Source organism: Lissotriton helveticus, chromosome 5_1, assembly GCF_964261635.1.
Source record: "Lissotriton helveticus chromosome 5_1, aLisHel1.1, whole genome shotgun sequence".
NCBI lineage: Eukaryota > Metazoa > Chordata > Amphibia > Caudata > Salamandridae > Lissotriton > Lissotriton helveticus.
Genome location: NC_136065.1, coordinates 701916733 through 701942926, shown reverse-complemented (window position 1 = coordinate 701942926; position 26194 = coordinate 701916733). Strand labels below are relative to the sequence as shown.

The following is a 26194-nucleotide window of genomic DNA, read 5'->3' as shown; positions in this document are numbered from 1 at the left end:
CTCTGTCAAGCAGCATCACACCCCTGTACATCTCCTTTCTATGTCCATTGCCTTGCTATGTCCCCAGCACAACCTTGTATGTCTCTCTTCTATGTCCATCGCCTTCCAGGTGTTTTCGTTAATTTTATAATTTGTATATGGTTTGCTGGGGTATAAGACTACTCAAAAACTATCCCTGTTGTATATCTATAAGGATATTCTCTGTGTAAGCTTTACTAGTAACTAAGTATAAATCTACAATAACTATCTGTTTCTTGAACATAACTATAATATTACATAAAGTATCAATATTCCCGGTGTATAGCTGTAGGATTACACTTTGTGTAACACTTCTTGATGCCTAAATGTGAGACTTGAGTTTGTGTAAGTCTTAATGGTGTATAATTATAATACTACAGGTTGTGTAGGAGTCTCTAATTTATCACTTAAGTATTAGACTTGATGTGCAACTTCTCGATTAAAAACCGTATAGCTTAACAGTTAATAAAACAAATCTTGATTTCGTATTTGCCAATATTATGAAAAGTAGGGTGCATGCGGTTGCATCAACTCTGCTTCTAAGAACTAAAGAAATGAGATGTGTAAATGTAGTGATATTAAATGATTTGTGTTAACAAATTTAAGAAGCAAAGGGTTACTTCGGTTTTGACCCAGCACTGTGTAATAAAGGGAGGGTAATTTAAAATCTATTCATGGATTTTGAAGTTTTGACATTTGATAACTCATCCTAACAAGCATAGCACAGCAGAATAGCAAAACACAGCAAAGCATATCATAACATTATTCAACAAAGCCCAATAAGATAACATACCACAACCCAGTATAGCACACTGTATCTTAAAATAACATAGGTTAATGTGACACGTCACAACACATTACCATAACAAATGACTCGGCATAGCATAACAAAGCATGGTATAGTTTAAGTAACTTAACATAGCACATCATAGCATAGCTTAAAGCAGCATAACAAAATGTCACATAATATACCACCTCAAAATACCGCACAACTAAACAGAACACAACTCAACTTAAGAGAAGCCGGTACCAGGTTCAGCTTACATTTCCTGATGCTTTAACTACAAGTAAATGTGAGGACGAAATGCAGGTGACATCTTGCGTTTGCCCGGCCCTAAATGAATGTTGTGAAGTCATACAGTGTCCACTATGGGACATCAGTGTTGACACAGTACACATCACCGTGAATGTTGGTTATAGACGATAACGTGTTTACAGCGAGTGGGGCAGCAGCAGCTTTTAAAGGGAGTTTGGGGAGAGTTGGAGTATCACCATGTGGCATGTGTGTGTTAACAAATAATAAAATGACAGCGTCAACATTAAGCGTACACTCATACCAAGACCAACAACAGGATTTGAACGTGAATAACCATAGAAATGTAGGAATCCAATATATTTAATGCCCCCATTTTGTCCCTCAACATTAGCCACCCAGTTTCTACAAATACACATACTTTGCTATCAGAAACAGTGGAGAAATTTGTGCCTAAGTGCCTAATGTTCTGTTGGTGGAATTTTCTCACCTATGTCTTTCACTAAATAGTTTTGAAAAGGCCATTCAGCACGACCAAATTCTGAGAATTCCCTTCCCATTTGTATCCATCTTCAATGCTTTCTCTCACAGTCTTTCTATCCAGAGCTTGTTCAATTGTTTTTGAGGCATCTCACCCTCCATCCCTCCCTACTGCTCTGCATGCTTCTCACTCCCTTCACCCAACCCATCATTCACCGAATCCACTCAGTGGGGCTGAGGCTCGAGCCCTGCTTCTTTCGTGTTCCCTCCCGCAAGCTGGCTGCCCAGGTGCCTTGATAATGCAGCCTCATCATGCCGGCATGCCCTGCGACGAGCAGGGGAGTTATCATCTCTGAGGCATGTCATGAAAGAGAGACGCCAATGAGACAGTTCCATCTCTCTACGGGGAAGCCAAGTAAGTCTAGTGATCCCCTCTGCCCCAGAATGAAGAATATAAAACACCCGAGAGATGTGTGCTGGAATATTTATTGTCCTATCCATCAGCCTTGACAGGTTATTAATTGGTACATCTGCTATCGGCCAGTGCTTCTCAACGTGGGAGTCCTGCAGTAAACAGGCACTGCTGTATAACGTAAAAAAAAATTTAAAAAAATACCGGGATACGTGGTTGGGTAGCGTCTTGCGCAAAACCAATAAAAGTAAAGAAGGAACAAATTGTCAATAGCAAGTGCTCTAGGGAACAAACAGGCAACGACCACTAGCGTGGCAGAAAAGGTTCCTTCTGTAAACACAGAAGAAACTAGTTAGAAACAAACTTAGTTCCCGAGCAATACAATACAATATTTAATGATAAATATCAGTCCAAAGAAGGTTCTCCAGATCGTATCTTTCAATGAAAGGCTTTATTTTCAAGATACAGATTTCAGTCGGTGATCCTGCGTAGTTGGGATCATCCAAAGTAGCCAAACAAAAAAAACAGCCAACACGTGTTTCGTCTTGGGAAGATACCCAATGACTTCCTCAGGGCTACAAAAGAAAGGAAAATACCACATAAGTTGTATTCAATATAAGTTATAATCCATAAGTGAACCAAAGAAACACCAAAGAAAACACACATCAAATGTGATTGTGAATAACGTAAGAAAAAGTGATCAGTGCAGAAGGAGCTGAAAGTGAGAAAGAAACACAGATAAAGATAGAGGTCACCAGAGAAAGTAAAAATAGGTTGAAGACCAATGGCCACCATAATGTCTCGTTGTACAATTTCTACGGTCATCCCAAAATCATAGGGTTACCCTACATAGTGAGTTATATTAGCCTAGAATACGGGTAGTTCGGGAATCTTATCCTAAGATAAAGTAAATCCCATAGTCAATAATGGTTGCGCAAGATGGGCTAGTCAAAAGATCTATAAGACTCACCCAAAGAATTTTATCAAGATCACATCAGAAATGGCTTCACCATATTATTGTAAATCTCATATAATGATGTTCTAAAGGAAAAAAGAAGTGCAACAAAAGATAAAATACATAATCAACTCTACATTGATTCAAAGATAATTTTTAAGATTTTAAGTTTATGTTTAAGTTTTTTAAATTTTCTAAAACGAGTTGCCTCATTATGCCAAGGGGCATATTTGTTATCACATAAGGCACAGTATATTAATATTCGGTCCTATATAGTAGTAATGCGCTAAAACGAGAGGGGGAGTACAGCGAACAGTAAAGATGCATTGAGGCTAGTCCAAAAGCAGTAGTATATTGGGCAACCTCATTATCACATCACCCAAGTTTATTATTAGAATTGGTTTTTTACAAAGACAAATTGGGTGACGAGAGGAACATCATAATGTACCTCTCGAGTACATATGTTCACTCATAATGGCATGTACCTCAAGTAGGTAGTATAGTTCCAACGTATATAGCGCATTCCATATAACTTCAAGTTGAGGTCAGAATAAAAGGTTTCTAGAATAAAGCAACATAAGATACGTTTAAATATTAGTATCTTGAGACATCTTGCACTAAATATAGCGGTGCTTGCTAGACAATATTCTAAGTCTAAGGATTTAGTCAATATATATTTAGATCAAATAGAAATATTTTTTTAAAACCAACAGTTTAGACAGACAGTCATTTATATTGTTATTATACCACCCTCCTAATAGATTCTGTTATGACCATCGATTAAAAACAGCAGTACAATCCCATTTAGAGGATTATCTCACCCAATTGTTATATTCTAATATGAGTTCACCCCCTTTAAAGAAAGCAACAATCTCGCCACCATTAAGTTCAGTGGCATATTTCTTTGTCTTATTTTGTTTTCGGCAGAGTTATAAACGCCATCTCAGTTCAGCAGGGCATAGCGAATTAGTGAACGCCAAACTAATAAAGTCAGCGTACAGGCATCGAGAGAGTTCATGTCATCTCATTCCCTCAAAATAACCGCAATCACAAACTAGTAGTTTGGTCTAGTGCTTACCATGTCCCGAAGAGTACTCCCGCCATATTCAAACGCCATGAATTAGTAAACCGAGTGCCTAATAGCCGGGGTTTAAATGCCAAATGCTCTGCCTTTGATGTTCCATAACTAGAAATGAAGGACGGACTGCTGCGTATCGCGTTTCTAGAGAAAGGCCGCAATAACAACCAGCGCCATCTTGAAACAGGATATTCACAGTCTTTGATTGTATAGTAACGAACAGGATCCGAATTGACTTATATATTATGTACACAATTAAGTTTTCATAGGTCTTATCATCTAATATGCCTTTTATATAAACTTGTAAACGATTTTCAGTTTTACTTAAGCTCTTTTTCGAGAATTTTTATACGGGCTCGTTTTTGCCCCAATATATCCTGCAAACTTAATATTTAGGTCTAGTACATTGAGGGTTTATACCTCTTGCACTAATCCAATTTTAAATCGCTTTCCTTAATAGGCAAGAAACACTCGTGTATCTCCTAGTCTGGAATATAATGTTCCATAAGGTGACAATAATGAATGAGTAGAGTCAGAAAGAAGGTGAAAAAGAGGCAAGGGAAAGGAGAGTAAAGAATTCTATATAAAGCACAGTCTTATATAGTGCCAAGAGCATATAACATTACTAACAGTAGAAGATTTTTCTAGGACCTAACATAAAACAATACAGATCGAACAAAATTCACAGAACATTATGTAAAGGTACATTTCAAAATTAATACATTTTGTCTTCTACACTTTGGGGACACAATATAGATAGTTCATCAGGTATTTACATACTCTATAGGCAAAAGAAGAACAGTATTTTGGCATAGTTGATTTGAGTCTCATTTAAATATAGACCAGAAATATTTATTACTATTTTCCATCTGATGTTATACAGATACAGAGGTTAAGCTACACATCAAGGAAAGAATGAAGTTCATGATCTACATTAATTCCGCACTCCACAGCACGTAACCTCAAAATCCAGCGAGCCTCACACTGTCTCAATTTGAGCATTCTGTCACCACCTCGAGCATTATTACATACAACCTCAATACCAAAAAATTGGAAGCCAAGTGAGCCCCTTTGTGACGCGCACGTTTTTGCATGGCATCCAATCGGGTATCTAATGTCTAAGCTTTTTACTGCACGGAAATGTTCAGACATTCTGTCTTTCAGGGGACGGGTCGTACTCCCTACATATATTTTTTGACATCTGCATTCAAGGATATAGACCACATATTTGGTCAAGCAGTCAATATGTTCATTTATTCTGTATTTCCGTGAGTTGTTGTACTCAAATTCTTTGACCCCTTTTTTGGCAAACCTGCACATGCTGCAACTCCCACATGCATGTGAACCTGAATTTAGCTGTCTTAACCACATTGTCTTGGCTTTGGGTTGTATTGGATAGCTCGGGTTGATGATACTTTGAATGGTCTTTCCCCTTCTATAAGTGATACTCGGGGATTTGGGCATATATTTAGTCAGGGTTTTATCTGCCATAAGCAGATGCCAGTTTCTTTTTAAGATCCGAAATATTTTGTGTGACCATGGATGGTAGTTGGTTACCACACGTACCTTGTTTTCTCCATTTTTTGTTGTTTTTTTGTTTTTTGTCTTCAGAGTTTCAGAGCGTCTGATATTCAGCGTTCTCTCTTTGGCTTTACCAATAGATTCCCTGGAATAACCTCGTTTCTGGAATCTGCTGGCAATGTCTCCCAGGTAGTGTATAAAGTCCTCCTCTCTGCTACAATTTCTACGAGCTCTTAGCATCTGCCCAAAGGGGATAGCATTAATCTGACTCCTGGGGTGGGCACTATTGGCATGCAAGATGGAACTACAGGAGGTGGTCTTTCTGTACATTTTGCTATGTATTTTGCCATCATAATGAAAAAGTTCCAAGTCTAGAAACTGCTGACCAGAAGTGTGAGAGGTCGCTGTGAAGCTGTGTGTGAGGCTGCTGCTGGCCGTGCGAGGCTTCCGAGGCTCCTGGTTCCCGACTCCCATTCACGGCCCCTCCCGGCGGGCCTGGCTGTGAAGCTGTGAAACTGATGCTGGCTGTGTGAGGCTCTTGAGGCTCCCGGCCCCCGATTCACACCCTCCCCCCCAACGGCCCTCCCTGGTGGGCTCAGCTTGCTGATTGCAGGGCAGTGTGAGAGACGCAAGTTGCCGGCCCCCGGTCTCAGGCTGCTGTGAGGCTGTGCGAGGCTCCCGGCTCCCGGCTCCAGATTCACGCCCCCTCCCCACTGCCGGGACTCACTGATTGCAGGGCGGGTGAGAGTTTGGAAGAGAGCCTGCACAGAGCACCCAGAGGTAGCGGAGGACACCTGGCTCGGCAGCCTGGCGCAGGCAAGGACAGTGGACCTGACACGAGACTGGGTGAGTCCCTGACCACTAGAGTGCAGCAGAGGGCTGCAGAGAGCGGAGTGCAGACGCCGGATCGCTAGACGCCGGTTCTCCACGGCGCGGAGCAGCAAGTGTGCGAGCGAGCCGAGCAAGCCGGTACAGCGAGCTGGCGTGCGACCCCGGCGACCCCGGCAACTCCATTACCCGCGGCTGACCGCAGCCGACCATTCCCGCTTTTCTGCTCGACCTCCTACGGCGCCCCCTCAGGAGGGGTCCGTGGCTCCGGGCTCCCGGCACAGAGGAGAGTGGGAAGCCCCGGGAGAGGCTGGGCTGGGAGAGCTGAGGTGCTGCGACAACCGCGGGGGATTAACGTGACCCCCCCCCCCCACGGAGGGGGAGCCAGAGAGCAGAATCAGAGAGACGGGTTGCTGACCTGAGTGGAGTGGAGCAGAGCGCGAACGGAGTAGGAGCAGGAGCAGGAGCGGGAGGTTTAAGCCTTGGCGATACAATCGAAGCATCTCCCACCCGCCCGCCCGCCGGCCCAACGGGTGGAGTGGCTTGAGTGGCTTGAGGAGTCTGTGAGGAGCCCCGGGAACTGGTAGACTCTGAGGAGCGAGACGGCCAGCTTGAGTGGAGGCATCCGGCAGTGGGACGGTGAGAGGGGAGCCCGGGTTCGGGGAAGGGGGTGGTGGTGATTTGAGCGGTCAGTGCTGCCATTCCCCGCCCCCAGTGACCCCCCTAAGTGCCCTGCGCCTCCAAAAGAAAGTCTAAACAGCCACTTGTCTTGTGCCTAGAGGGACCTTGCCGCCTCCTAACAGCCCATACTACGTTAGGTAACACGCGGGGTAGCCTAAATACGTGGGGTAGCCAAAATATTTACCACCTCGGGAAGGTGGAATAAACTATAGCCCCAGAATAAGGATATGGCCTTCAAGAAGCTGAGGTCACGACCGTTTTTATGAAACGAATGGGAACGGAAGAGGCAATTATGAAGTCCTCCAATAAAGCGGTGAAAAGTGGACGGATATTAAGGACTCCTGCAATAACTAATTACTTTTCCACATCTACCATCAAAGACCAAATAGAAAGTAAACCGCAAAACGAAGGAACAAAACCTGAGCTGAAGGAGGGTGGAAAAGACATATCGGGTGCTTTACAGGATCAATCATGTGAACGAAATTTAACTAACCCTTTATTTGACCCGAAACAAACTACCAGTGCATCATTTATAGAGGAGTCCCCCCTGGAATCAGACTTATCCGGTCTAATAACCCAGAGTCTATTAAATATCCAACGTAGTGCTGATTGTAACAACTTATGTCTAGAAACAATCGACAAGGAGGACGAGAAGAAGCTTGAACCGAAAATAAGAGTAGAGGAGATACTTACTAGCACACTACAAAAGTCCCCAGATCAAGAAGATGACCTTGAATATTCACCAGACCTTTACATGTTTAAATCCTCCAGCTTAAATAATTACAACACTCCTGTGTCTAAATCTCTTTTTACCTTGCAAAGAATATTAGAATCTGTCCTTTCATTTTTAGGCCATATACTAGAGAACTCAGATCAAACTCTTGATGTCCAAATAGGAATACTAAAATTTCTAGTGGAAGAAAAAAGAAAAAAAGATCACCCTGAGTCAACAAAAATACAAGAAACACCAGTAAACTCTCAAGAGGCAACAAGTAACAACATTATCAACACGCCGCAAGCTCAGGGAAAAAGTGACATTGGTACTCAAACGAAAGGAAGATCAAATAAGGGAACTCAGAATAACCGTCAGGAACCTACTATATACTCTCTAAAGAAACTCTTCAGAGAAGATTCAATTAATACCATTAACCAATATCCTATTTTTACTAACACCAAAAATAAAACAATAACGATCAATTCAGTGATTGATCAAGGAAAGAAGACTAATATCATCCTCGATGGTGAACAAGCAGGGGACACACAAAAAATCAAAAAGAACCAAGAAGGAACTGGAAGAAAAAGAGGAAAACCCGCAGCGAAGAATCACAAAAAAGAAAGCACGCAGACTCAAATTCCAAAAAGCAATAATCTCTTCTACACTCCAGCAAGAGTATGAAGAAACTACGAAAACAATGATTCCCACAAAGGGAAAAAATCAAAACGTGGGAGTAAATGTAGACAATAAAATTTCTCGAGAAAACACCAATTTAAACCCAAGAGCCGAAGAATTTTACCTCAATCCATTAACTATAGGGTCACGGGGCGTGTTATAGAACCAGAAGATCATGATAAAATAACCCCATTCGGGGAAGAAACATCGTAAAAATATTTACAAATAACAGAGCTTTTTCCCACGGATAGTATCCCACTAAATCGAGGTAGGATAGTCAATCTTCTCCAACGTATAACTTCTCTACAAACCTTAACAAGTAAAGAGATCGATTTAGTAATATTCCCTGATAAAGAAAACATCAAAACAGCGGTGCTAAAATTTTGGTCACCAGTGATACCAGGGATTGTTCTAAGAGAACAGGAGACCTTGCACAAATGTGGCTACGATTTGGTCCCAACACAGGAAACCATACTCAACCATCCGAATAAATTGTTTATAGGATCTCTATGGGAGAACTCCCAAATTCGAAATAAAACTATCTACAGCACAGAAGACTCAGTAACAAATTTAAAATCAAATCAAAATTTAAGAATTTTAGTAAAGAACGGAGAAAGGGAAGTTTGGAGCCATGTTGCAGAAGCAAAGGAAGCAGCAAAAACGTTCCAGACATGGGCATGGATCTCAGAGTCACTGAACGGTAGGAAAAATGCAAAGAATCCGATATATTCCGTTTAGCAATGGCCTTTCGATAACATCTTGGAACATGGCAGGGAAAACCAAAGACAAAATGATGGAAGCTATAAAAAATGGACCGGACATATTGGCATTACAGGAAACCTGGTCAATAAAAACTTTTAATCAGGACGGATATTTTGTTTATGATACCCCCGCACAGGAGACTAAACGGGGACACGCTAGAGGAGGGATAGCTATCCTATTAAGGGAAGAATATCGCTGGACTCAAGAGATTGTTGATACCAAGTCTAAGCAATTCCAGTGTATAAAGATCAGGTTGGAGACTCACTCCTCAGACCCTCAAAAAAGTCTATTACTCTTCAATGTATATGTCCCTCCAGGACCAAAGAACGACGTCCAATTTGCGGAAACCTTCGATGCCATTCAGCAAATAACCGAAGCACAATCTTATCCGCCATACCTAATTATGGGTGACTTCAACGGTAAAATATCAAATACCGAAATCTCCAACTGGGCAAACTGGTACAAAGATGAAGTTCTAGAAATACCGGTGCCGACGTTCCTGACTAGAAGTAGGGCTGATAAAAGGGGGAAAATGCTATTAGCGTCACTTCCAACACTAAACGGAATTATACTGAACGGGAACGTGGAAGGTGATATCCCTGCATCCTACACCAGACGAGGAAATAAAACCCTCTCAATCCTGGATTATATCATCTGTAGTATGGAGTCGTTTGAGTCCGTTTCAAATCTTCGCACCTATTTCACTGAAGAGAGTGACCATGCAATCCTGCTATTACATATGCAATGGAAAATAAGCACCTGCTCACCTAGTCATATTATGTATAAACAAAGTACAGTCGAGGCACAAACAAATCAAAGGCGGATCTATTGGAATTCAAATATGTTAGACAAAATAACTACCTTAATCGACACAAATCACCTTTTATCCAAAGAATATTCCGCTGACCTGATAACAAATTTTGAATCCATTATTGAGAAACTAAAACAAGTCTTCCAAAATAAATTGCAACAAGTTTCACCGGTAATGAATAAAAACAAAAACAAAAATAAAATCTTGAATTCAGCAACTGCAAAAAGACTAAACAAACTTATTAGAGCACAATATGTGGACCGTACAATCTTGAGACAGGTAGAAATTAACAAACTAAACTATTAACAAACGCAGGACAAAAATTGGGTCGACCAACAAATTGCGGCAAAACAGCGCAACCAACGATCATACTGGTCACTAATTGCAAAGGAAACTGGAACAAAAAAAGCCCTGCATTCCATCCCAGTCCCGCCTCAAGAATGGGAAATTTACCCGACAGCCCTATACAGAGCAAACATGAGTAATGAAGAGGCCAAAAATGCTGGGAATAATAGTGAACAAAACAACGTACCGATTGGAACCACCTCCCCGTTTTCGATAGAAATGCACATTCGAAAGGCGAGATCCACAGGAGCCTCCGGCCCAGACCAAATACCCATCAGGGTCCTACAAGCAGATCCTAAGGGTTGGAGTAAGATGCTCTCTCCCCTCTTTAATTTCATCTTTAAAACAGGAGTAGTGCCAAAATCCTGGAAGGGGAGCATCATAATACCGATTTTTAAAAAAGGATCAAGACATCAGGCCGGTAACTATCGTCAAATAGCATTACAAGATGCCACTGGGAAAATATTCGCAGCTGAAGTATTAGACCAACTTCGAAATTGGGCATTTTCTCAGGACCTAATTCCCATATATCAGGCTGGCTTCAGGCCAAAGCACTCGGTTACTGATAACATCGCAATGTTACAAACAATCCTCGACAAATACGTTGTGGGAAAATCTCAACCGGTATACGCAACATTCATCGATTTTTCTACCGCATTTGATCGAGTTGATAGACCAACTCTTTGGAAAAAACTGAGGAAGCTAAGAATCCCTGAACAATTATTACAAATCATAATTACATTGCATTCGCACACGTGGTGTCAAGTGCAAATGGGGAGTGAAAAAGGCCTCACCAAAAAAATTCCGACAGCAAACGGACTCAAGCAGGGGTGTCTTCTAGCCCCTTTGTTATTCTCACTATATCTTAGTGATTTGCCTCAACACCTGCAACAAGTACCAAGTCTGCCTCCAAAGATCGCTGCCCAAAACATTCACGTCCTCTTATATGCAGACGATATTGTAGTCCTAGACCTTACCCCCTTCGGCCTACAAAGAACTCTAGACACTTTGAACAAATATACTCAAGAAAACTTTTTAATACCGAATCTCACTAAAACAAAAATAGTTTCCTTTTCAGGGAGAAAAAGAAGCACTAAATTTTGTTGGAGACTCGGCGTTGGAATCATAGAGGAGATTGAGGAATACACCTACCTGGGCAGGATTTTTACTAAGACATTAAAAAATAATTCACAGGTTAATAACCTGATTAGGAAATCCGAGGTGCATGCCGGAGCCCTTCAAAGACTATATGTAGCTTCAGGTAACAGACATTTCTCATCTCTCCTTAAAGTATATAGCTCAAAGATACCTCCAGTTTTATCGTTTGCCTTGGAATATATTCCAATAAAACAGTGGTCATTCTTAGACCAAAAAGAAGGGAAGATATTGAGGAAAATGTTGAGGGTATCACAATCTATTCCTGTGCAAGCTCTTCGCCTCGAACTTTCTATCACGAGTTCCTTTTCAAGAGCTATCGCAAATGTCATCAGATGGGCATATAACCTACTGCATGCAAAGGATGGCACTCTCCGTTCATTACTTAAAACCGAGACCTTCGACTGCGATGCTTCGAAACAAGTATTCTATAGCAACATGACCACCGCATTTAAATTAGCTGAGATTAATGTTAATCTGTTGCTCACATGGACTCCATCACAACTGAAACTCTTTTTAAAATGTTTTACCCCTAGGCTCAGTTATGATCTTGATCTCTCACATTGCGCCAAATTGATACTGTATAAAAGCTTTGCGGAAACAATTGCACCTAAGCAAGTGCAACAATACATAGACTTTACTCTTTCGCATGGCGCTAGGAGAACAATCATCCTGCTACGGCTCGGCATTTTACCAGTGCTAACTATAACATCAAGATGGCACCCAAATGGTTCTTCTTTATGTAATCTTTGCCACGGAGGGGAGCAGGATGTGGAACATCTTCTTTTCATATGCCCTAATCCAAAAGTAGTGGCAGCCAGGACAAAATATCTGTATCCTATATATATTAACTGTCGTATCACCACTGTAAAGGACTTGATCATAGTATGTAAATCTCCACCCAATGAACTGGTTTGTTATAATTTTTATAAATTTTAAAATCCTTTTTAACTTTGTAATAATATGAAATTTAATAGTATTTGTAACTGATCTTATCGAACAAAATTTGTGGTCCTCAGTAGAGTACCAAAACAAATAAATAAAACTTGAACTTGAACAAGTCTAGAAAGACAATTTCGTTGGGGTCTGACATCATAGTAAAAGTCATGTTGAACTCGTTATTATTCATATGATTAAATAATTCCAACAGTAATTCTTCTGAACCAGTCCAGATGATTAAACACACATCTATATAGCGGCCATAGTACAGGATATATTCCTGCCACTTGGCCCCGGATGGGCCCCAGATGTGCCCCGCCTCAAGCCATCCCATAAAGAGACAGGCAAAAGACGGAGCAAATCTGGAACCCATAGCGGTCCCACAGATCTTTAGATACCACTCGCTATTGAACAGGAAGGCATTGTTCTTAAGAATCGACCATGCCATCTCAATAAGCATTTCAGAGTGTTTCAGTAGTTCAATCGGTCGTCGGAACAAGAAATGTTTAAGTGCCTGTATACCATGTTCATGCAAGATGTTCGTATATAATGAACAAACGTCCATTGTTACAAAGATCATACCTCCATCCCAATTCAGGTCATTCAATATATTCAAAGCATGTTTACTGTCACGAATATATGACGGAAGGTTAGTCACAAAATTCTGTAGCAAGCCATCTCCTTCTCAAGTGTCTATCTCTATGGCCGTTTTTGTTACCTTACGGTCCGCATTCTCAATGAGGATATTCATGAGTCTAAAGCTGTTGTCATTAAGTTGTTTTTCCCATGCTTTCAGTAAGTCCGCATCTAGATCGTCATAGGTAGGGAATATTTGTGCTCGCAGACCCCGTGGTACTCTATTCAGCTTAATATATTGTTTGAGGGTTGCACCATCCCACCATTTGGAGATTTCAAACTTTCTAGAAACTTAGCTGTGTTCACTTCAGCTACAAAACCACCCTGACCCACAACCGCCCACAACCTATTCCTCGGAGAAACTGGAACAAAATCACCTCCGACCAACTCCTCACATCACTCAACCAAAACCCTCCCACCCTCTCATTGGACCCAAACCAAGCGGCCACCAATTTCAAACAATGGATCACCCACAGTGCTGACGAATTAGCACCCCTGAAAAAGCACCAGATCAAATCAGCCAGTAAAAAGGCCCCCTGGTTCAATGATGACCTTAAAATATCCAAGAAACTATGCCGCACCCTGGAGACAACATGGAGAAAATGCCCAACCACCGACAACATGGCCACCCTCAAGGCAGCCACCCGCAAACACCACCAACTGATACGATCCGCCAAGAAATCAGCATTCAAGGATCGTCTCGACAACAACACTCACAACAGCAAAGAACTTTTCAACATCGTCAAAGAATTCACCAACCCCACCGCAGCGTCTAATGACATCACTCCCTCCCAAGACCTCTGTGATGCGTTATCCTCCTTCTTCTACAATAAAATTGCTGACATCCACAACAGCTTCAAAAATACTCCCAGCGATCAACCCTCCCCACCCCCCGCACATCTCACTCTGTCATCTAACAACCTTAGCGCCTGGAACCCAATCACCACTGAAGACACCATCTGCCTAATGAACTCAATCCACTCTAGCTCGCCAACTGACCCCTGCCCCCACCACATCTTCAACAAAGCTGACTCCATCATCGCACCCCATCTCCGTGATGTCATCAACTGCTCGTTCAACTCTGCCACCTTCCCAGAAAGCTGGAAACACGCCGAACTCAGCGCCCTTTTGAAGAAACCCACAGCAGACCCCTCTGAACTTAAAAACTACCGACCCATATCCCTCCTCCCATTCCCGGCCAAAGTAATTGAGAAAGCCGTCAACAGCCAGCTCGCCGCCTTCCTTGAATCCAACAACTCCCTCGATCCTTCTCAATCCGGCTTTCGAGCCAAACAGAGCACCGAAACCGCCCTCATTGCAGCAACCGACGACATCCGAGCTCTCCTGGACAACGGAGAAACAGTGGCCCTCATTCTACTCGACCTTTCCGCCGCCTTCGACACTGTCTGTCACAGCACCCTCATACAACGCCTCAACAACATCGGCATACAAGGAAAAGCCTTGGACTGGATCACCTCGTTCCTAGCTGGGAGAACCCAGAGAGTCCGACTTCCCCCATTCAACTCAGAGGCCACTGAAGTCATCTGTGGAGTACCTCAAGGATCATCACTCAGCCCCACCCTCTTCAACGTTTACATGAGCCCACTCGCATCCATCGCGCGCCAACACAACCTCAACATCATCTCTTACGCCGACGACACCCAATTAATACTTTCCCTCACCAAAGACCCTAACACCGCCAAAACCAATCTTCACGAAGGCATGAAAGAAGTAGCCGAATGGATGAAACATAGCCGCCTAAAACTCAACTCAGACAAAACGGAGGTGCTCATCCTAGGATCTTCCCCATCGGCCTGGGACGACTCTTGGTGGCCTTCCGCGCTGGGCACAGCACCCACACCCACAGACCATGCACGTAACCTTGGCTTCATCCTAGACTCCTCTCTCTCGATGTCCAGACAAGTCAACGCAGTTTCATCCTCCTGCTTCAACGTACTTCGCATTCTCAAAAAGATCTTCCGCTGGATCCCCCTCGAGACAAGAAAGACTGTCACCCACGCACTGGTCACGAGTCGACTGGATTATGGTAACACACTATACTCCGGAATCACAGCAAAATTACAGAAAAAACTCCAACGCATCCAAAACGCTTCAGCGAGACTCATATTGGACATCCCTCGCCAAGATCACATCACCGGACACCTAAAAGACCTCCACTGGCTTCCCGTCAACAAAAGAATTACATTCCGTCTTCTTACCCATGCACACAAGGCCCTCTACAATCTAGGACCCGAATGCCTCAACACTCGACTGTCCTTCTACAAACCCACCCGCCAACTTAGATCGTCCAATCAAGCCCTCGCCGCAGTCCCGCGCATCCGAAAATCCACCATGGGTGGCAGATCCTTCTCCTTCCTGGCTGCAAAGACCTGGAACTCACTCCCCTCTCACCTCCGCCTTACTCAAAACCACATCTCCTTCAGAAAAGAACTTAAAACATGGCTATTCGACAAATAATGAACCCCTGCCCCCAGCGCCTTGAGACCCTCTGGGTGAGTAGTGCGCTATATAAATGCCCGAACTTGAACTTGAACTTGAACCTCCTGTCAGACGGCCTCTGCTGAGCCCTGCCTCCACCACAGCGGTCGGGTTCGGACCCAGGGCTGACAGCTGATGTCTCGCACACAACGTCACTCCCGCAGAGGGGATACTCACTCCCACAGCAAAGCGGTGAGAGGTTCCAGTTCTCTTAAGTTGGCAACCACCTTTTGAAGCGTAACTCTCACTTTCTGGCAGTCTGTAGGGCAGTTTCACGCTCCCGCACCTTGGTGAGGTAGAGTTATTGGACCTGCTTAAAAGTTAGTTATGGGTCCCTCAGGTCAGGGTTCAGTCAAACCAAGAGGGTCAGCATCAGTATAGGGCGATAGCCGGCCCACAGGACGATCTTTCCCTATTGAAGCGCTGTCCTCCTCATTTAGTTGCCTCCCTCCTGTCCTTGACCACTACACTCTCCTCTGGTCAGCGTGTACTACAAAATGGCCGCCCTGGACTTGGCCTTTTATAGGCTAGCCCCTGACTACTAGAACATGCCAGAGGGTTCCAGAACTTTCCTCACTTGGTCCAATGGGTCAGCCTCCCTAAGTAAACCGTTATGGCAGTTGCTGGCTACCATTTTAGGTCCTTTGGTTTCCCTCAATTTCCAGGAGGTAGGCTAGGCCTCAAAAAGAGAAAATGGAGGAATAGCGTCAAGGAACACCTAGCCCCCAGACAACACTAGCAAAATCCAGGTGGACATTACAGAAAAAAAACTGATAACACTAGGGGCTAAGGGAGACAAAATAAATAATAATGGTAAGGGAACTCACAGGGGCAGACAGGTCTAACACGCGTCCCCCCCAGCTGAAAGTGGGGAGAGCTACCCAACCCCTGGGGAGTTCTCATCACTAAGGCGGAAATACCTTGAGAGACCGTCTGCATTGGCATGGTCCACTCCAGGCCGATGTTCCACCCGGAAGTCCATTCCCTGTAGGGAGATGGACCATCTCAACAACTTGGGATTCTCCCCCTTCATTTGCATCAGCCAACGAAGGGGCCGGTGGTCGGTCTGAACCAGGAAGTGTGAACCAAACAAGTATGGGCGCAGCTTCTTCAGAGCCCAGACCACCGCAAAGGCTTTCCTTTCAATTGCACTCCACTTCTGTTCCCTGGGAAGCAGTCTTCTGGACAGGAAGACCACAGGTTGATCCAAGCCCTCGTCATTGAGTTGCGATAACACTGCCCCAATGCCATGTTCCGATGCGTCCGTCTGGACAATGAATTCTCTTGAGAAATCAGGGGTTCTGGGGATTGGAGCAGTACACATTGCTGGTTTCAAGGTGACGAAGGCTCGCTGACAAGCCTCCGTCCAAACTACCCGTCGGGGTTGTTTCTTGGATGTAAGTTCAGTGAGGGGTGCCACAATGGTGCCATACCCCTTCACAAAACGACGGTAGTATCCAGTGAGGCCCAGGAAGGCTTGGACCTCGGTTTGGGTCTTGGGGGGCTCCCAGGCCATGATAGCCTCGATCTTCGCCTGTAGGGGCTGCACCGTTCCCCTGCCCACCAAGTGGCCTAGGTACACCACCGACCCCTGCCCAATCTGACATTTCCTGGCCTTGATGGTCAAGCCAGCCTGTTTCAGGGCCTGGAGAACAGCTTGCAAATGCTGCAAATGATCCTCCCAACTGCTGCTGAAGACAGCAATGTCATCCAGATAAGCAGCCGCGAAAGTCTCCATTCCAGAGAGGACCTCGTTCACCAGCCTCTGAAAAGTGGCAGGAGCGTTCTTGAGCCCAAAGGGCATCACACAGAACTGGTAGTGACCCTCAGGCGTGGAAAAGGCTGACCTTTCCTTTGCTCCATCTGTAAGGGAGATCTGCCAGTACCCCGAAGTAAGGTCAAAGGTACTCAAGTATTGGGCAGCTCCCAGACGGTCAATGAGTTCATCCGCCCTCGGGATCGGATGAGCATCAGTCTTTGTTACTGAATTTAGTCCCCGGTAATCCACACAGAACCTCAGTTCTGGAGTGGTGCCCGGCGGGGCAGCTTTAGGTACCAGAACCACCGGACTGGACCAGGGGCTACTAGAAGGTTCAATCACTCCTAGCTCCAGCATCTTAGCGACCTCACTATGGATGCTGGCCTTCACCTTGTCTGACAGCCGGTAGATTTTAGACTTCACAGGTGGGCTGTCTCCTGTGTCCACATCATGGGTACACAGATGGGTTCTTCCCGGGACAAGGGAGAACAGCGAGGGAAATTGCTCCAGGACCTGGCGGCAATCCCTCTGCTGTTCAGGAGTTAGGGATGGGGAGAGAATCACTCCCTCCACCGACCCATCCTTTTCCTGAGACGAAAAAAGATCAGGGAGAGGCTCGCTTTCCTCTTCCTCTGCTCCATCAGTCACCATCATTAAGGTAACCTTGGGCCTCTCGTGGTGTGGTTTGAGGCGATTGGCATGCAGCACCCATAGGGGCTGTTGGGGGGTCTTAAGATCCACTAAGTAAGTGGACTTACCCTTTCTCTCCATCACCTCAAAGGGGCCTGTCCAGCGATCCTGGAGGGCACTTAGCTCCCCAGGTTCCATCACCCACACTTTCTGGCCAGGCTCCAACTCCACCGGGTGAGCGTTGTGGTCATACCACTCCTTCATTACTGCTTGGCTGGCTTCCAAGTTGTCAGAAGCTTGCTTCCACAACTTAGCCATTTGGCTCTGGAAGGCCAGCATGTAGCTCACCACATCCTGGGGAAGCTTCCTGGGAGTCTGTTCCCATCCGTCTTTCACCAGGCTGAGAGGTCCAAGTACAGGGTGCCCATACAAAAGCTCGAAGGGGCTGAAGCCCACTCCTTTTGTGGCACTTCCCTGTAAGAAAACAATAGGCAGGGTAGGAGGACGTCCCATTTCCTCCGCAGGCTCTCAGGCAGACTTCTTATCATGCCCTTCAAGGTCTTGTTGAACCTTTCCACGAGGCCATTTGCCTGTGGGTGATATGGAGTGGTGAACCGATAGGTCACTCCACACTCCTTCCACATAGCCCGCATGTAAGCTAACAGGAAGTTGGTCCCCCTGTCGGACACAACCTCCTTGGGGAAACCCACTCGGGTAAAGATCCCCATCAGGGCCCTTGCCACTACCGGTGCAGTAATGGTCCTCAGAGGAATTGCCTCTGGGTACCGTGTGGCATGATCCACCAGAACCAGGATAAACCTGTGACCAGCTGAAGTTGGTGGATCCAATGGCCCCACAATGTCGATGCCCACCCTTTCAAAGGGGGTGCTAACGACAGGAAGTGGTTACAGGGGAGCTTTCAGCTTCACCCCTGTTTTCCCACTGGCTTGGCAAGACACACATGTCCGACAATAGGTATCGGACGCCACCCTCATCTGAGGCCAATAAAAGTGGGGGACAAGCCGGGCAAAGGTCTTGTCCTGACCCAAGTGTCCTGCCAAGGGTATCTCATGAGCCAGTTCTAAAAGAAAGGCTCGATAAGGTTTAGGGACCACCAAGGCCCGTGATGAACCGTGCACGGGTGCCTTGGGTTCACTGTAGAGGAGTCCATCCTCCCAGTAAATATGGTAGTGCCCTGTAACGTTTCCTGCTGCCTGGGCTTCGGCCTGTCACCTCAGTCCCTCAAGAGTAGGACACTCCTTCTGACCCTTGCAGAATTCCTCCCTGGTAGGACCTCCCTCCACATGCCAACTAGCAGGGATGGGTTGGTTCTCCAAGGGGGCAACATCCTCCTCTGTGGACTCCAGGTCCACCTCCGCAGGTGGCCTATCCATCTCACGAGGTGGGGATGTTGAGGCAGGCTCCTCCTGCCTACGTCCTCCTCTTTCCTGGCAGCTGGCTGGGCCATTGTTCCAGGCTCCATCGTAAGCGAACTCCCCCTCCGGGTAGTCGCGGACCTTGTGCTAACACAGGCCCAGTCAGGTGTACCCAGCATCTCAGAATGAGTCCGGTATTCCACCTCCCTCCAAGCATTGTGCTCCATGTCATTCCCCAGCAGACAATCGACAGGCACGGCAGGGCTTACGGCAACTCGAAGTGAACCTGCAACCCCTTCCCACTCAAATGGAACCTTGACCACTGGATAGTGACCCATTCTGCCGTCAGCCATCGCGGCGGGGTGGAGTACATTTGGAAGTATCTGCTCTGGAAACACCGGATGACTCCTTACCATAGTCATACTGGCACCTGTGTCTCTCAGAGCCTCCCCTCTCTGGCCATTGATGGTGACCCATTGCTCATACTTCACAGTATTTGCGGGCAACTGGATCTTTGGAACCATCTCCTGTTCTCCCAGGGACACTAAGGTGACACCCGCCCACTCCCCTACCTTATTTAAGGGCAATTCCTCCCCAAGCACTACACTAGTTACTCCCGGGGCCTTTCCTCCAGTGGGAGGGGGTGGTCTTTTTGGGCATCTCACGTCTCCTTTATAGTGTCCAACACCACCACACTCAAAGCAATGGACAACCCTTGGCTGCTGGCTTTGGCCAGGATTAGGGTTTCGGGGTGGGTTAGCCCTAGGGGTGAATCCTTTTCCCTTAAAGTTATTTTGGGGACCTTTAGAGAACTCCCTCTTGTTATCTCCCCCTTCTTTCTTCTGGGGAGCGCCCTGTCCAGACTTCTGGGAATCCCCTCCAGTCCCCCTTGGGGACACCCGGGTACTAGCCCAGATGTCCGCCTCCTCAGCAAGCTTCCTGGGGCTGGTCAGCTTGCTGTCCACCAGGTGTTGACGCAGCTCGGGAAAACATTTCTCGAGTAGGTGTTCCTTGAGGATGAGGTTATATAATCCCTCATAATCCCCTACCTCACTGCCTGTCACCCAACCCTCCAAGGCCTTTTTTGCGTAATCAAGGAAATCCACCCAATTCTGTGTGCCTAGTTTGTGGCTACTCCTAAATTTCTGCCTATACTTCTCGGGAGTTAGTCCAAACTTTCTTATCAGCGCCACTTTCATGGTAGGGTAGTGGGTTTGCTTTTCCTGCTCTAGGGCCAACAATGTATCCCTTCCAGCAGGAGGCATGTGCTTATACAAACCACCCCCCAGTGAGTTTCCAGTATCCCATGGGCTCTCAAGGAGACCTCATAGGCAGCTAGCCACTTAGCAATATCATCACCTGCGCTGTAGCTAGCGACAACATCCTTTGGTAAATAGGGTCTGGGTTCCCTGGTTATCTCCTTGGTTTCTTTAGTTTCGCTGCCACCATTGTTGGGTGTGGGAGTCCCTATTTGCAGGGCCTTGAGATCCAGCTCCTTGAGTACTAATTCGTGAGCTAACCTCTTTTCCTCCCTCTCCATCTCCAACCTATCTAACTCCCATTTTAACTGCCTCTCCTCCCTCCGGTCAGCTAGTTCAGTTTCAGTTAACCCTCGTGAAGAAACATTGCTACCCTCCCGGGAGGTTACTTTGGGGCTAATTGACATATCCCCCACCCCCAGTGGGCACACCCCATCTACCTCGATGACAGTGTTCTTCTCTGACTCGTCCTCCTCAACCGTTCCCTCCGGGTGCGCTTCCACCCATGCCCTCAGACTAGTTTGGAGCTCCTCTTTCTTGGCCCCTCGCCTGTAGAACACCCCCCTTTCCTGACAGAAGTCCTTGAGTTGCGCCACAGTATAGGTCTCCAACCCTTCAAAATTGAACTCCATCTTAACAGTGGGGTTGTGGATAGCCACTCCGAGGTAGGTAAGGACAGTACGCAAGGATCACCTCCACCCACCACCAGAAGTAAATTTGGAAAAGCAAAAAAATGTAATTAGGGAGACCGCTTGGAGAAAACTCCAGGTGTAGGCCCGTGGTAAGCACTGCGTTACTACTAAGTGGGTGTAAGCACAAACCCGTATCCCGCCGCAGAACACCAATTATGTTAGACCTAGGGAACCTAGTCTACATAGGGTAGCCTGGCACAGTGGACAAAGCTAAACTCCGAGGCTTTTGTGTAGTGCTTACAATCCCACTCACCATAACTCAGCGACTTACCATTAAAAATAAAGGACGCCACACCAGTTTAGAAAAATACCAGTACCTTTTATAAAAGTTCTTTTTGTTCCTTTTCAGTCAAATTAGTGCATACATTTAGTTCAAAAGAAGTTTCCACATTCAATTAGCAATATTCATCAACTTTCTCAATTCAGTGAAGATTAATTCTGGTTACATTTCATTTGAGATTAACCACCATCAATATCAACAGTTTTGCTTGTCAACTTAAATAGTGCAGAATGGGTAGGTCACTGTACAAGATTAATGCACCACATTATATAACCTGACATGTACGTTACCCATCCGAACTCAGGGTCTAAATTAGCTTGAGCTCACGGCTCCACAGAGTTCTACCCCCAGCAGCGTTCCTGGCAATGGTCACAGCCAGCTATACGGCCAAAAGAAGACAGGCAAATTAATTACACTTTCTTATTGCTACTTTTATGCTCTACTTCTATTGGGGACGTTCTGGCTCTTAAAGGTCATTTACTGCCCTGAGGAGTTAATAGTACAATGATCTCTGGCTGTTACTTTCACCCTGTAGTCCGGTTCTTAGCACTCGTGCCCAGGGTTCGTTTACTCGGGGCACCGTTTCCCTTCTCACACCCTCAATACCTCAGTGGTTTCTCAAGTGGGCTAAATCAGGACTCTAAAGGTTAATGTTCCGAAGCCGGGATGTCTATTTGCAGTTATTCTTTAGTCCGGCGAGTCAGTGTTCACGGTTCACTCGCTGTGCCGCCTCCCGCTTCCCCACAGATTTCCCAGCTTACTTCGAACTGAAGGGACAACTCGGCTGGAGTTGCCTACGCGCTCCGGTTACCCGTTCAAGCGCCGACGATGAGAGGACTCAGCTGGAGTTCGCATCGGTTGGTTCTGTCAGTTCGTGTTGCTCCTCCGGCGGGACCGTAGCGGCGCTTGTTCCTCCTTCCGCGATCCCTCCGACACAGGCTCCGCCTCTTCCGACCAGTCTCCTTCGCTTCGGGCGCACCTCCTCCGACGCCGCAGGGGTCTTCCTGGTTCCAGACACCGCCTCTCTCGCAGCGTCACCCCGGATCTCCTCCTCCTGTCAGCCGGCCTCTGCTGAGCCCCGCCTCCACCACAGCGGTCGGGTTCGGACCCAGGGCTGACAGCTGATGTCTCGCACACAACGTCACTCCCGCAGAGGGGATACTCACTCCCACAGCAAAGCGGTGAGAGGTTCCAGTTCTCTTAAGTTGGCAACCACCTTTTGAAGCGTAACTCTCACTTTCTGGCAGTCTCTAGGGCAGTTTCACGCTCCTGCACCTTGGTGAGGTAGAGTTATTGGACCTGCTTAAAAGTTAGTTATGGGTCCCTCAGGTCAGGGTTCAGTCAAACCAAGAGGGTCAGCATCAGTATAGGGCCATAGCCGGCCCACAGGACGATCTTTCCCTATTGAAGCGCTGTCCTCCTCATTTAGTTGCCTCCCTCCTGTCCTTGACCACTACACTCTCCTCTGGTCAGTGTGTACTACAAAATGGCCGCCCTGGACTTGGCCTTTTATAGGCTAGCCCCTGACTACTAGAACATGCCAGAGGGTTCCAGAACTTTCCTCACTTGGTCCAATGGGTCAGCCTCCCTAAGTAAACCGTTATGGCAGTTGCTGGCCACCATTTTAGGTCCTTTGGTTTCCCTCAATTTCCAGGAGGTAGGCTAGGCCTCAAAAAGAGAAAATGGAGGAATAGCGTCAAGGAACACCTAGCCCCCAGACAACACTAGCAAAATCCAGGTGGACATTACAGAAAAAAAACTGCTAACTCTAGGGGCTAAGGGAGACAAAATAAATAATAATGGTAAGGGAACTCACAGGGGCAGACAGGTCTAACAATCACTTATAGAAGGGGAAAGACCATTCAAAGTATCATCAGCCCGAGATATCCAATACAACCCAAAGCCAAGACAATGTGGTTAAGACAGCTAAATTCAGGTTCACATGCATGTGGGAGTTGTAGCATGTGCAGGTTTGCCAAAAAAGGGGTCAAAGAATTTGAGTACAACAACTCACGGAAATACAGAATAAATGAACATATTGACTGCTTGACCAAATATGTGGTCTATATCCTTGAATGCAGATGTCAAAAGATATATGTAGGGAGTACGATCCATCCCCTGAAAGATAGAATGTCTGAACATTTCCGTGCAGTAAAAAGCTTAGACATTAGATACCCAATTGGATGCTATGCAAAAACGTGCGCGTCACAAAGGGGCTCACTTGGCTTCCAATTTTTGGGTATTGAGGTTGTATATAATAATGCTTGAGGTGGTGACAGAATGCTCAAATTGAGACAGTGTGAGGCTCGCTGGACTTTTAGGTTACGTGCTGTGGAGTGCGGAATTAATGTAGATCATGAACTTCATTCTTTCCTTGATGTGTAGCTTAACCTCTGTATCTGTATAACATCAGATGGAAAATAATGATACATATTTCTGGTCTATATTTAAATAACACTCAAATGAACTATGCCAAAATACTGTTCTTCTTTTGCCTATAGAGTATGTAAATACCTGATGTACTATCTATATTGTGGCCCCAAAGTGTAGAAGACAAAATGTATTAATTTTGAAATGTACCTTTACATAATGTTCTGTGAATTTTGTTCGATCTGTATTGTTTTCTGTTAGGTCCTAGAAAAACCTTCTACTGTTAGTAATGTTATATGCTCTCGGCACTATATGAGACTGTGCTTCATATAGTATTCTTTACTCTCCTTTCTCTTGCCCCTTTTTCACCTTCTTTCTGACTCTACTCGTTCGGTATTGTCACCTTATGGAACATTATATTCCAGACTAGGAGATACACGATTATTTCTTGCCTATTAAGGAAAGCGATTTAAAACTGGATTAGTGAAAGAGTTATAAACCCTCAATGTACTAGACCTAAATATTAAGTTTGCAGGATATATTGGCACAAAAACGAGCCCGTATAAAAATTCTCGAAAAAGAGCTTAAGTAAAACTGAAAATCGTTTGCAAGTTTATATAAAAGGCATATTAGATGATAAGACCTATGAAAACTTAATTGTGTACATAATATATAAGTCAATTCGGATCCTGTTTGTTACTATACAATCAAAGACTGTGAATATCCTGTTTCAAGATGGCGCTGGTTGTTATTGCGGCCTTTCTCTAGAAACGCGATACACAGCAGTCCGCCCTTCATTTCTAGTTATGGAACATCAAAGGCAGAGCATTTGGCATTTAAACCCCGACTATCAGGCACTCGGTTTACTAATTCATGGCGTTCGAATATGGCGGGAGTACTCTCCGGGACCTGGTCAGCACTAGACTCAACTACTAGTTTGTGATTGCGGTTATTTTGAGGGAATGAGATGACATGAACTCTCTCGATGCCTGTACGCTGACTTTATTAGTTTGGCGTTCACTAATTCGCTATGCCCTGCTGAACTGAGATGGCGCTTATAACTCTGCGGAAAACAAAATAAGACAAAGAAATATGCCACTGAACTTAATGGTGGCGAGATTGTTGCTTTCTTTAAAGGGGGTGAACTCATATTAGAATATGCTCATGTGTTTATAAAAATGCCGAATTCATTTGGGACACTTCATATTTGTTAGTGTGAACATGTTTATAAGTTTTAAGTCTTATATTATATTTTGTTTAAGATTTAGAATCTATATCAACAACTTACTTTGGACCTGTCAGTTCAGTCTTTCCATGGTGAATATAACGATTGGGTGAGATAATCCTCTAAATGGGATTGTACTGCTGTTTTTAATCGATGGTCATAACAGAATCTATTAGGAGGGTGGTATAATAACAATATAAATGACTGTCTGTCTAAACTGTTGGTTTTAAAAAAATCCTTCTATTTGATCTAAATATATATTGACTAAATCCTTAGACTTAGAATATTGTCTAGCAAGCACCACTATATTTAGTGCAAGATGTCTCAAGATACTAATATTTAAACGTATCTTATGTTGCTTTATCCTAGAAACCTTTTATTCTGACCTCAACTTGAAGTTATATGGAATGCGCTATATACGTTGGAACTATACTGCCTACTTGAGGTACATGCCATTATGAGTGAACATATGTACTCGAGAGGTACATTATGATGTTCCTCTCGTCACCCAATTTGTCTTTGTAAAAAAACAATTCTAATAATAAACTTGGGCGATGTGATAATGAGGTTGCCCAATATACTACTGCTTTTGGACTAGCCTCAATGCATCTTTACTGTTCGCTGTACTCCCCCTCTCGTTTCAGAGCATTACTACTATATAGGACCGAATATTAATATACTGTGCCTTATGTGATAACAAATATGCCCCTTGGCATAATGAGGCAACTCGTTTTAGAAAATTTTAAAAACTTAAACATAAACTTAAAATCTTAAAAATTATCTTTGAATCAATGTAGAGTTGATTATGTATTTTATCTTTTGTTGCACTTCTTTTTTCCTTTAGAACATCATTATATGAGATTTACAATAATATGGTGAAGCCATTTCTGATGTGATCTTGATAAAATTCTTTGGGTGAGTCTTATAGATCTTTTGACTAGCCCATCTTGCGCGACCATTATTGACTATGGGATTTACTTTATCTTAGGCTAAGATTCCCGAACTACCCGTATTCTAGGCTAATATAACTCACTATGTAGAGTAACCCTATGATTTTGGG

At 44.9% G+C, this 26194-nt stretch overlaps 1 long non-coding RNA gene across 1 annotated transcript; it reads right to left on the bottom strand.

Annotated features, from left to right (window-relative positions):
- Window positions 1-2001: 2001 nt before the first annotated feature.
- Window positions 2002-3461, bottom strand: LOC144754850 (uncharacterized). Its single transcript, XR_013594774.1, has 2 exons — window positions 3384-3461; window positions 2002-2518 (listed from the first exon to the last, which is right to left on the bottom strand). It is a non-coding gene; the product is annotated as an uncharacterized LOC144754850 (long non-coding RNA).
- Between the last annotated feature and the right edge of the window lie 22733 nt (window positions 3462-26194).